The sequence below is a fragment of the Macaca mulatta genome, chromosome 16, assembly GCF_049350105.2.
Source record: "Macaca mulatta isolate MMU2019108-1 chromosome 16, T2T-MMU8v2.0, whole genome shotgun sequence".
NCBI lineage: Eukaryota > Metazoa > Chordata > Mammalia > Primates > Cercopithecidae > Macaca > Macaca mulatta.
In genome coordinates this window covers 62,340,205-62,349,881 of record NC_133421.1, presented here as the reverse complement: position 1 = coordinate 62,349,881, position 9,677 = coordinate 62,340,205, and positions in this window count along the sequence as shown.

Here is a 9,677-nt window from a genome sequence, read left to right as displayed (position 1 = left end):
GCTGTCTCTTCCCAGGAGAGGCTAGAAGTAGCTTTTCTGTCTTTTGGCCGGTGCCGAGTGGAATGCCTGGTTTGGGGGAGGAGGAGGGACTGGGTTCAGCTGTGGTGCTTTGTTGTAAAAGGCAGCCTGGCCTTTGCTACTGAGGAGAAAGATGGAGTCTGGGTCTCAAGCCCACCTTCGCTGTACCTTTGCCACATGGTACTCTATGCTTGCCGGCTAGAAGGAGGGTGAGGGATTTTTTACAGTCTGAGAATGAGTGTGTGTGAGTGAGGCGGTATCCACATTCTCAACTTCAAGTCATTGCAGTTTCTTTTTCCCAGAAAACAAGGGGTTAGATGTTGCATTTCATAAAACTAACCGAAGTTCTGTCTACTGATGCAGCACAAGAGATGTAAAAAAAAAAACAAAAACAAAACAAAAAAAAAAAAAAAAAAAAAAAACAGGAAAGACGCTCTTTAGGTTTTGTTTTGTTTTTTCGTTTTTTTGTTTTTTTTTTTTTATTCTAGGGAAAACACTGACGAATGGTCAGAGCTCCTATCCTGATCTTTTCATCAAGGCGCCTTTCCTAATAATATGGTTCAACTGTGAATGTAGAAGTGGGGGGGAGGGGGGGAGAAAAAGAAAACTGGCGTTAGAGGATATAGAAAAATATAAGTACAATTGTTACAAATAACGCAGATTTCAAAAACAAAAAAAGTCACAACCCAAACAAACCAAAATTTAAATGATCAGAATTGGCAGCACAAAGAAAACGCCCTCTCCTGACTTGTATTGTGGCAGTCTGAACGCCCCCAGAAAATTGTGCCAAAGAGTTTAGAAAAATAAATATACAATAAAAGTAAACACACACATACACACAGAACAGCAAACTTCAGGTAACTATTTTGGATTGCAAACAGGATAAATTAAATGTTCAAACAATCTGATAAAATAACCATTTGGAAACTGCTTGGCCTTCTGTTCTTTTATTTGATTGACTACAATGCGGTATTGGTCTCTTGCTGCACTTCAAAACCAACAAAACAAAAAAAGTGTGTGTGTGTGAATACACAAACACACTAACTAGAACTCTTGTGATGAAAATGGCACTTGAAAAAGGTTATATTTTTCCACTGAAGTTGAAGGTTAATAAAATGGTGTCAAACGTCCCCTGGTCACACACTTTAATATTTTTTTAGAAGTGTGATGTATGATTACCATAAATCAGACTTAATTATTTTCCCTTTTACAGGGGAACAGGGCATCCTGAATTTTAGAGTCTTTCAGCAATAAGAAGGGATGTTGGTGAGCTTTGATCCTCTTTTGGTTTTGCAGTTGTTAGGAGTTTTTGCTGGCAGTTTGAATATGCTGCTTTCAGAAAAACCAAGGAAGTTTTAAAATTGCTTCCTGGTCCTTAGAGGACTAAAAACAAGACCCTCATTCCCACTTTCATTTCCACTCTAGCAAAAAGTATGGTCTTGTGTTTTTCTCCAACTCCTCATTTATATCCTCCCTTCCATGTCCAAGCCTTCCATTCATAAGTGGGATTGGCTCAGTTTTGCCCATCCATATGGCAGCATCTCTAATAGCTCTTGTACAGGGTATCAGATATTGTGCCTTTTGGTGCCAGGTTCAAAGTCAAGTGCCGATCTATGAACCAGTGTACAAAAAAAAAAAAAAAAATCCAGGTATTTGAAGGAGAGACGCTCCATTGTGAATAAAGAGCTCATACCAGCTCCTAAGCCCTATTAAGAAGAGGCCTGGTCCTCTAATGCCTTGTTTCCATTTCAGTTGTTCTTTGAGAAACAGAATGATGTACTAACCATTCCTGATTATTAGATAGGCTTGGGTCAGGGCTTAGGGAGGGGGCAGAAATATTGGGGATAGAAAAAAAATCTGATCATTCCTCAGTGCTACCCATTTCTGTCCTGTGTGGGCTGCTTAGCTAGACAGCAGGAGAATAAAGTACACCGAGAACCATAATGAAAAAACCTTCCGTGTGTTTTGTCATGTTTTGTTCCAGGGAAGCAGTTGATGAGTGCTGTTACTAATGCTTTCTCCCAGATCCATTCAGTGGTGGAGAGGAGGAAAATGGGCTGGTTGGATGTGGTCTTGGTGCCTTGCAGTTACTCTGCACTGGTTATGCATGTAATCCTCTTTTCTAGTTAACCTTTTGCTAGTGGATTTTCCATAGTCTGGGTATTTGTCCTTAAATCAGTTATACCACCTAAGGCAACTGGATGCAAAATGCATTCTGTCCACTCACTGTCTGGGCCTTCCCCACCCTAGTCTTGGCATATTCCTTCAAGAATGTAGTTACCATCTGCTTGGGAAGATGTCAGTGCAAATGTGAAGAAAATGGGCATCAGACTAGGCTTTGGTTTACCACAAGTGGCAGCTGCCTATATCAATTACATTTATTAATTTTGCTTTTCATTTTTCTCAGTTCTTCTCAGCCCCCCTCTGTTGAAATGTTGGACTTCTTGCTGTCAGAGGCAACTGTAATATTGCCTTAGGGACTTGTGAAGAAAGGGGAATTGCTCAGCGTAGCGTTTTAACTTTCAGAACCAAGCAGTCTATTTACTCTTTAAGAAGTGTATTAGTCCGACTTTAAGAAATTTCCAAACTCCCATCAGCTTTTGATAGCATCTTTGTTTTTGAAACAACTTCAATCTGTAATTGGCATTCAGAATGCCCTTGGCATGCCAGTTTGTGATGGCATTTAAGACCTGTAAAACACTTGAGCCCAACTAGATTAACCAAAACCGATAACCACCACCTTTATCTTCTAAATAAAGTCCGCTTTATTTTTATTTTCAACATCTTGCTGCTTTTTTTTTTTTTTTTTTTTTTTGTCCTAAATGGTGTCACCTCCATGGAGGTGAAATGGTTTGAAAGAAGTCGGAATGTGTGGTGAGAGGTGTTTGTGTATGTGTGTGGGGGAAAGGAGGGACACACATCTTGAAATGGACTCTACATAGTGTAATGTGATGTAGATGAAACAGTGTCCTACAAATGAGGTAAGGAAAAAGTATGCATGGAGGAGGTTTTGTGTTTGGAGAGTTTGAAGCAGGAGCAGAGATTGTCCTCTGTTTTGTGCCTGTTTCTCAAGCTAATGATGTGTCGTCTAACGGATCATCCAAAAGTTGGCCTTTCACTTAGTTTTCATCACGTATTTCATTTGTACTTGCATTGCCTTCCCCCCGCCCCCCACCAAGAAACTTGGAAAGAACACTAGTTGAGATTTAGGAGACTAGGCCCTTTCCTTAACCCTGCTGCTTATTAGCATAGTGATGCCTGCAGGGTAGTTCATGGAAATAACCCTTTCTTAGTTAAGCAAAATGAGGGCTGTAGACTCCATGTGGCCTTTCCCCTTTTCTGATTGTATACCTGTTAGTAAACTTTTGATCATGCATATCCCATGTGTTTATAAATTATATACTTGGACTACTATAATCACGTATTGTCTAATCATAAGACACAAAAATAGAAAGTAAAAAGCAATTATATGATAAATAGAAGTTCTAGTATTTCTAAATCCAATTTGGAGGTTACTGAGTTAGAGAGAGTAACTTTTAATTCTTACCAGACTGCATTAAGTCCTGAACAGCAATGATTCACTGAAGGTGAGATTTGAGCAAAGAATGCAATTAGTTCATCAAATGGCAGAGAAGGAGCAACTGCTCCCACAAGAAACCCCATTACCATATACCTGGTCCCAAAACAGACATTCAGAAACATACAGTGCAAGCCTGCAGTTCCACCTGGCCTCCAAGGTCCCAGCTTGGCCCACCTAAAGTGAAAAATGGTAAACACTGAGGTTTTATGTTTTAATTTGTACAACAACCTTAGTATTCCTGTTTTACTGATGAGGAAGGAAGGGCAGAAAGATTGACTCATCAGACCAAGGTCACTTAGAGCCAGAATTCAGAGCCAGGTCTGTCAAATCAAGGCTTTACACATTTGCCCTGGACAGATGCTGTGAGCCTCTTAGTGATAAAAAACAAAGGTCCATGTTGCACATACTTAAGATATGCCATCTATTCCCTTCCCAGCACTACCAAAAAATATATTTCAATTTCGTTATTTGTTGCCAGTTTCTCCCACTATAACATAAGTTCCCTAATGCAGTGACCTTGGCTGTCTTTTAGTATGCTCAGCTGAGAGAGTGCCTGACATACAGTAGACTTTTGACAAATATTTGTTGAACTAATGACATAGAGTTCACAGAGTTCCTGTGATGGCATCACTTAGCCTTTGAAGGGCAGAGCATCCAGAAACCTCTGAAGGGCAGGGCCACAGAAGACTTCTAGGTCTTATCTGCTGGATGACTTCAGGCTGACTTCTCAACCTTGGATTAACTGATGGAATGGGAACAGGATTAGTGAATAGTTAGTCATTATTTACATGATGTTCTTTTTAGGTACTTACAAGATGCTAGGCCTATAAGTATCTTTCATAGAGTAATAAACTTTATCTACACTGTAAGGAAGGCACCATTTTAGTCCCATTTTACAGGAGGAAATGGGAACAGGCTAAGAACCTTGCCCAAAGTCATACAGGCTAGCAAGCAATGCTGACCTTCCAGATTTATACGTCTAGCCTACGTTGTGTGCCAGTGTTGTAAATGAGCTTACAGTTATTAATCAGAGAGAACCCTGGTTGAAGAGATTTTGGAATTCAATAGCAAAGCCATTTTGTCTTAAGTCTATAATAAGTTCCATTATTAACCTTTGGCAACTGCCAGACTTAATTGAGTGTATATGTGTGTGAGATCAGCTTCTCTCCTAATTGGAGTTTGAATATGTGTGTGATCAGCTTCCCTCCTGATTGGAGTTGGAACCAAACCATCTCCCTGCACTTCTGCTCCGTTTTCTCTAAGCTGGAAGCTTTTGGGAACCAGGGCTGGGGGAGGGGTGGTTGTTGGTGCTCTGTGGCCAAAAAGGCCACTAGGCTGCTGAGTAAGCTCCACATCTGAATTACCCCAGCTCCATCAGCTGATCCCATGCACAGCACAGGCAGGAGGCCTTCAAAGCCTGAGCTGTTCCCTCTCCCAGGTGCTCCTTGGCCACAGGTTACTAAGCTGAGCTGTCCTCAGTGTGAAATGTACCTTTTTGTCTGAAAGGAAAGTACATCTCAGCTTTGGCATATAGCATTAGCTCTGGATGCAGAGGGGCAGCCTGTCACCATTTCCAAAGGAAAGAGTTCACAAATGGCTCTGTGTGAATAAGCTCTTCATAGCAATGAGCAATGCCTGCTATGTTCTGGGCATTGCCCTTCAAAATATTTCAGTCTTGAGTATGACCTTGGGCAAATTCTCCACCTCTTCTGATTTTCGATTTCCTCCTGTAAAACAGGGATCCTGATGAAAGATAATACATACAAAGTTTTTAGCACAGGACCTTGAACTCACATTGATTAACCAGTCAACTACTACTGGCCAGGCACTGTGTATGCTTGTAATCCCAGCACTTTGGGAGGCCGAGGTGGGAGGATCGGTTGTGCCTAGGAGTTGGAGATCAACCTGGACAACATAGGGAGACCTTGTCTCTACAAATAATAAAAAACATTAGGCTGGGTGTGGTAGCTCACACCTGTAATCCCAGCACTTTGGGAGGCCGAGGCGGGCGGATCATCTGAGATCAGGAGTTTGAGACCAGCCTGGTCAACATGGTGAAATCCTGCCTCTACTAATACAAAAATTAGCTGGACATGGTGGTGTATGCCTGTAGTCCCAGCTACTGAGGAGGCTGAGGCAGAAAAATCACTTGAACCCAGGAGGCGGAGGTTGCAGTGAGTCAGGATCGCGCCACTGCACTCCAGCCTGAGCAACAAAGCGAGATTCTGTCTCAAAAAAAAAAAAAAAAGGCCCGGTGCAGTGACTCACGCCTGTAATCCCAGCACTTTGGGAGGCCAAGGCAGGTGGATCACCTGAGGTCAGGAGTTTGAGACAGGCCTGACCAACATGGTGAAACCCCGTCTCTACTAAAAATACAAAATTAGCCGGGCGTGATGGCGCATGCCTATAATCCCAGCTACTCAGGAGGCCAAGGCAAGAGAATCACTTGAACCTGGGAGGTGGAGGTTGTGGTGAGCTGAGATCGCGCCATTGTACTCCAGCCTGGGCGACAAGAGCGAAACTCCGTCTCAAAACAAAAGTGAAAACAAAAAAACACATTACCCAGGTGTGGTGGGAGGATGAGGCAGGAGGATCACTTGGGCCCAGGCGATCAAGTCTGCAGTGAGATGTGATTGCGCTACTGCACTTACCAAACAACTGTTTACGTGCCAGGAGACAATGGGGATATAGCAGTGAACTAAGCAAACAAAATCTTCCTGTGGAGCTCACATTCTGATGGATAAGAAATAGTCAATATTCAATAATTCAATGTAACTTTTTAAAAAATTGTTTGGGAGACAGCAGAAAAGAACATGGCTGTGGATAAAAATGAAGTACATACGGAATTATAAAAAAAAAAAAAAAATCTGGGCGTGGTGGCTCATGGTATAATCCCAGCACTTTGGGAGCCCGAGGCGGGCAGATCACCTGAGGTTGGGAGTTCGAGACCAGCCTGACCAACATGGAGAAACCCCGTCTCTACAAAAAATACAAAATTAGCCAGGCGTGGTGGCACAGGCCTGTAATCCCAGCAACTCGGGAGGCTGAGGCAGGAGAGTCACTTGGACCCGGGAGGCAGAGGTTATGCCTGGGCAACAAGAGCGAAACTCCGTCTCAAATAAAAAGAAAACAAAAACAAAACACTCTATTCCCTCCCAAACCCTACTAATTCAATTAGAGGCTCTGCATTACCTCCACAGGAATTTGGGGACATGGTGAAGGAATGTCTTTCTACCACTGCCCTACCCTCCAATCTGATGGAACACCTGCAGCTACAGTTGGAGTTCTAGGATGCTTGCATGGTCAATGGCCCATTTTTTAGGGTCTGGAACTGGAGGGCGAAGGTGGCACCCAGATCCTGCATTGTCACATGGGGTTAATCAATTTTCCTGCCCGCCAGGGTTCCATTTGAGTCATCTGGGTTTTATTTTGATTCAGCCTCTTTAACTGGCTGCTAATGTCACCTCCTCCTACTCTTTTCAGGCAATAATGGGACAGGAAAGACAAAGTCTTTCTCCAGAGCAAGAGTCATGGGAGTGGGAGAGTCTCTCCCTGGTGGTTTCCAAGGAGGAAACACTGGCAGGGCCAGCTCTGGGGACCTGCCTTTGCACTGTCTCTCCTACCTTAACGATTGGAGGTGGGTCTTCTGTTACCACGCCTGTGAAGACCATTTAGAAATGTTTTACAACTCACGCCTGATCACCGTCCACCATTTTCCCCACTCTCCTCCCACCGTGGCTCCAATCCCCTTCACTATACCCCCTATTATTGTCTCCACCATGATGAGCCCTGCCAATATCAGGGGCTCTTAAAAGGGATTCAGAGCAATGTTTAGCTTTCTCAGATGAGGAAACAGGCCTAGAAAAGTGAAGTAGTTAGTCCTAAGTCACACTGCCTCATTTATTTACTCATTCAACAAAGAATATACTTTCTTACTCTTTTAAGATTTAGCTTAGCCAGGTGCGGTGGCTCATGCCTGTAATCACAGCACTTTGGGAGGCCGAGGCAGGTGGATGGTTTGAACCCAGGAGTTCAAGAACAGCCTGGGCAACATGGTGAAACCTTGTCTCTACAAAAAATACAAAAATTAGCCGGGCGTGTGGCATGCGCCTGTAGTCCCAGCTGAGGTGCAAGCCACCACGCCTGGAGACTGAGGTGGGAGGATCACCTGAGCCCAGGAGGGTGAAGCTGCAGTGAGCCAAAATCGCACCACTGCACTCCAGCCTGGGGGCCAGAGCAAGACCCTGTCTTTAAAAAAACAAAAACAAAAAAACAAAAACAAAAAAAAAAACCATAAGAGCTCATCAAAGAGACCTTCTCTGAATACTGTGAAGCAGATCCCACCCTCCCATTCTTCTCTAGCGCTGCCCCTTGGTGTTTCTTTTTTATCCTTTATCACAATCTCTTTCTTTCTTTTTTTTTTTGAGACGGAGTTTCACTCTTGTTGCCCGGGCTGGAGTGCAATGGGGTCATCTCAGCTCACTGCAACCTCCACCTCCTGGGTTCAAGCAATTCTTCTGCTTCAGCCTCCCAAGTAGCTGGGACTACAGGGACCCACTATCATGCCTGGGTAACTTTTGCATTTTTAGTAGAGACGGGTTTCACCATGTTGGTCAGGCTGGTCTCAAAGCCCTGACCTCAGGTGATCCGCCTGCCTCGGCCCCCCAAAGTTCTGGGATTACAGGCATGAGCCACTGTGCCTGGCCCTTTGTCACAATTTCTAGTGGTTTTACTTACTCGTCTTTTTATTTTTCTGACTTCTCTACCATACTGCAAGTTCCACGAGAGCAAGAGACACGTATACCTGTCAGAGACATGTTCAGCACTGTATTCTCAGTACCCAGCAGCACATAATACATGTTCAAGAAATCTTTGCGGAATAAATATACAATGAGCAGGTACCAACCCTCAGGGCACGTTAGAATACAAAAATGGTAATCCCTGCTCTCAGAACTGCCTGGTATGAGCAGCAGAACTAGAAATGGAGAATGCAGTGAGATCAGGTCCAGACCGGAGGAGGGGGAGGATTTTAGGGCACCTAAACCAGGCCTAATCTCTGTTGAACTTTTGCTACCAATCACCTAGAACCAAGGATAGAACCATTTGGCTGCACCCCGCCAGGTGACTCAATTAGGCCCTGAGCATCCAAGCAGCAGCAGGGGCTGACGACTCATCCCAGAGAGTGTGTGCTTAGAGGGTCCTGGGACCCATTACCTTTTCCAGTGAGGGAGAGCTTGCCAGTTGGTCTCATGGGTCCTGTTTGTGGCCAAGTCCAAGATCACTGAGGGTCCCAGAGAAAACCCTACACCCCCTAGCCTAGCCGCCAATCTTTTGCCTGGTCCCTTGCTTCAGAAGAGATCTTGGGGAGTGTTAGGGAAAGGAATATCTGCCTCGCCCTTGGGATTAGTGGGGTGACAGATGTCCCCACTGGTTTGCCTTCATATCTAAAGGGTAGAGGGGTCATCCCACATGGCTCAGAGAAAGCTAGTGCCTCAGAGAACAAGTGGCTGACCTGCCTTCCTGTTCTGGACTACAAAAGGGAGCTGGTGCTGGCAGGAAAGACTGAAAGGGAACCCAGCAGGAGGAGGAGGAACGAAGCCACTGAGAATCCCCCCTTCTATGAAGAGAACAAGTCTAGAGCTCTGGCTGGCTCTCCTGGTAGAAGCTCACCTCTCAGTCCAATTTTCTCCCAGCAGTGAGGAAAGATGGCAACTGCTGCTTTTCAAAGCTCAGAGAGAGCAAGAAGCCTTTTCCTTCCATCCTTCCCCTGGGAGATTCCCACCCCCCACACCACCTCAGGATCCAAAAAGGTAGGCTCAGGTTCCCAGCAGTCTTCACAGTTAAAGCCTGAATCTGCCAAAAGCCCCCGCCCAGCTTATCCCCTGCTTCCGGGCTTTGCCTCCCTGTCCACAGAGGATGCTCTTTAGCCAGAGTCCTCCACATTCCCCTGATCATTCCCTACCTGCAGCTAGGCTGACCATGCCTCTGTCCACATTGTTTAATCCACCAGACAATACTCAAAATGACTCGTTAACACTTCCTGAGCATTCGCAGGCTGCTGTATTTAGTTCTGATTTCC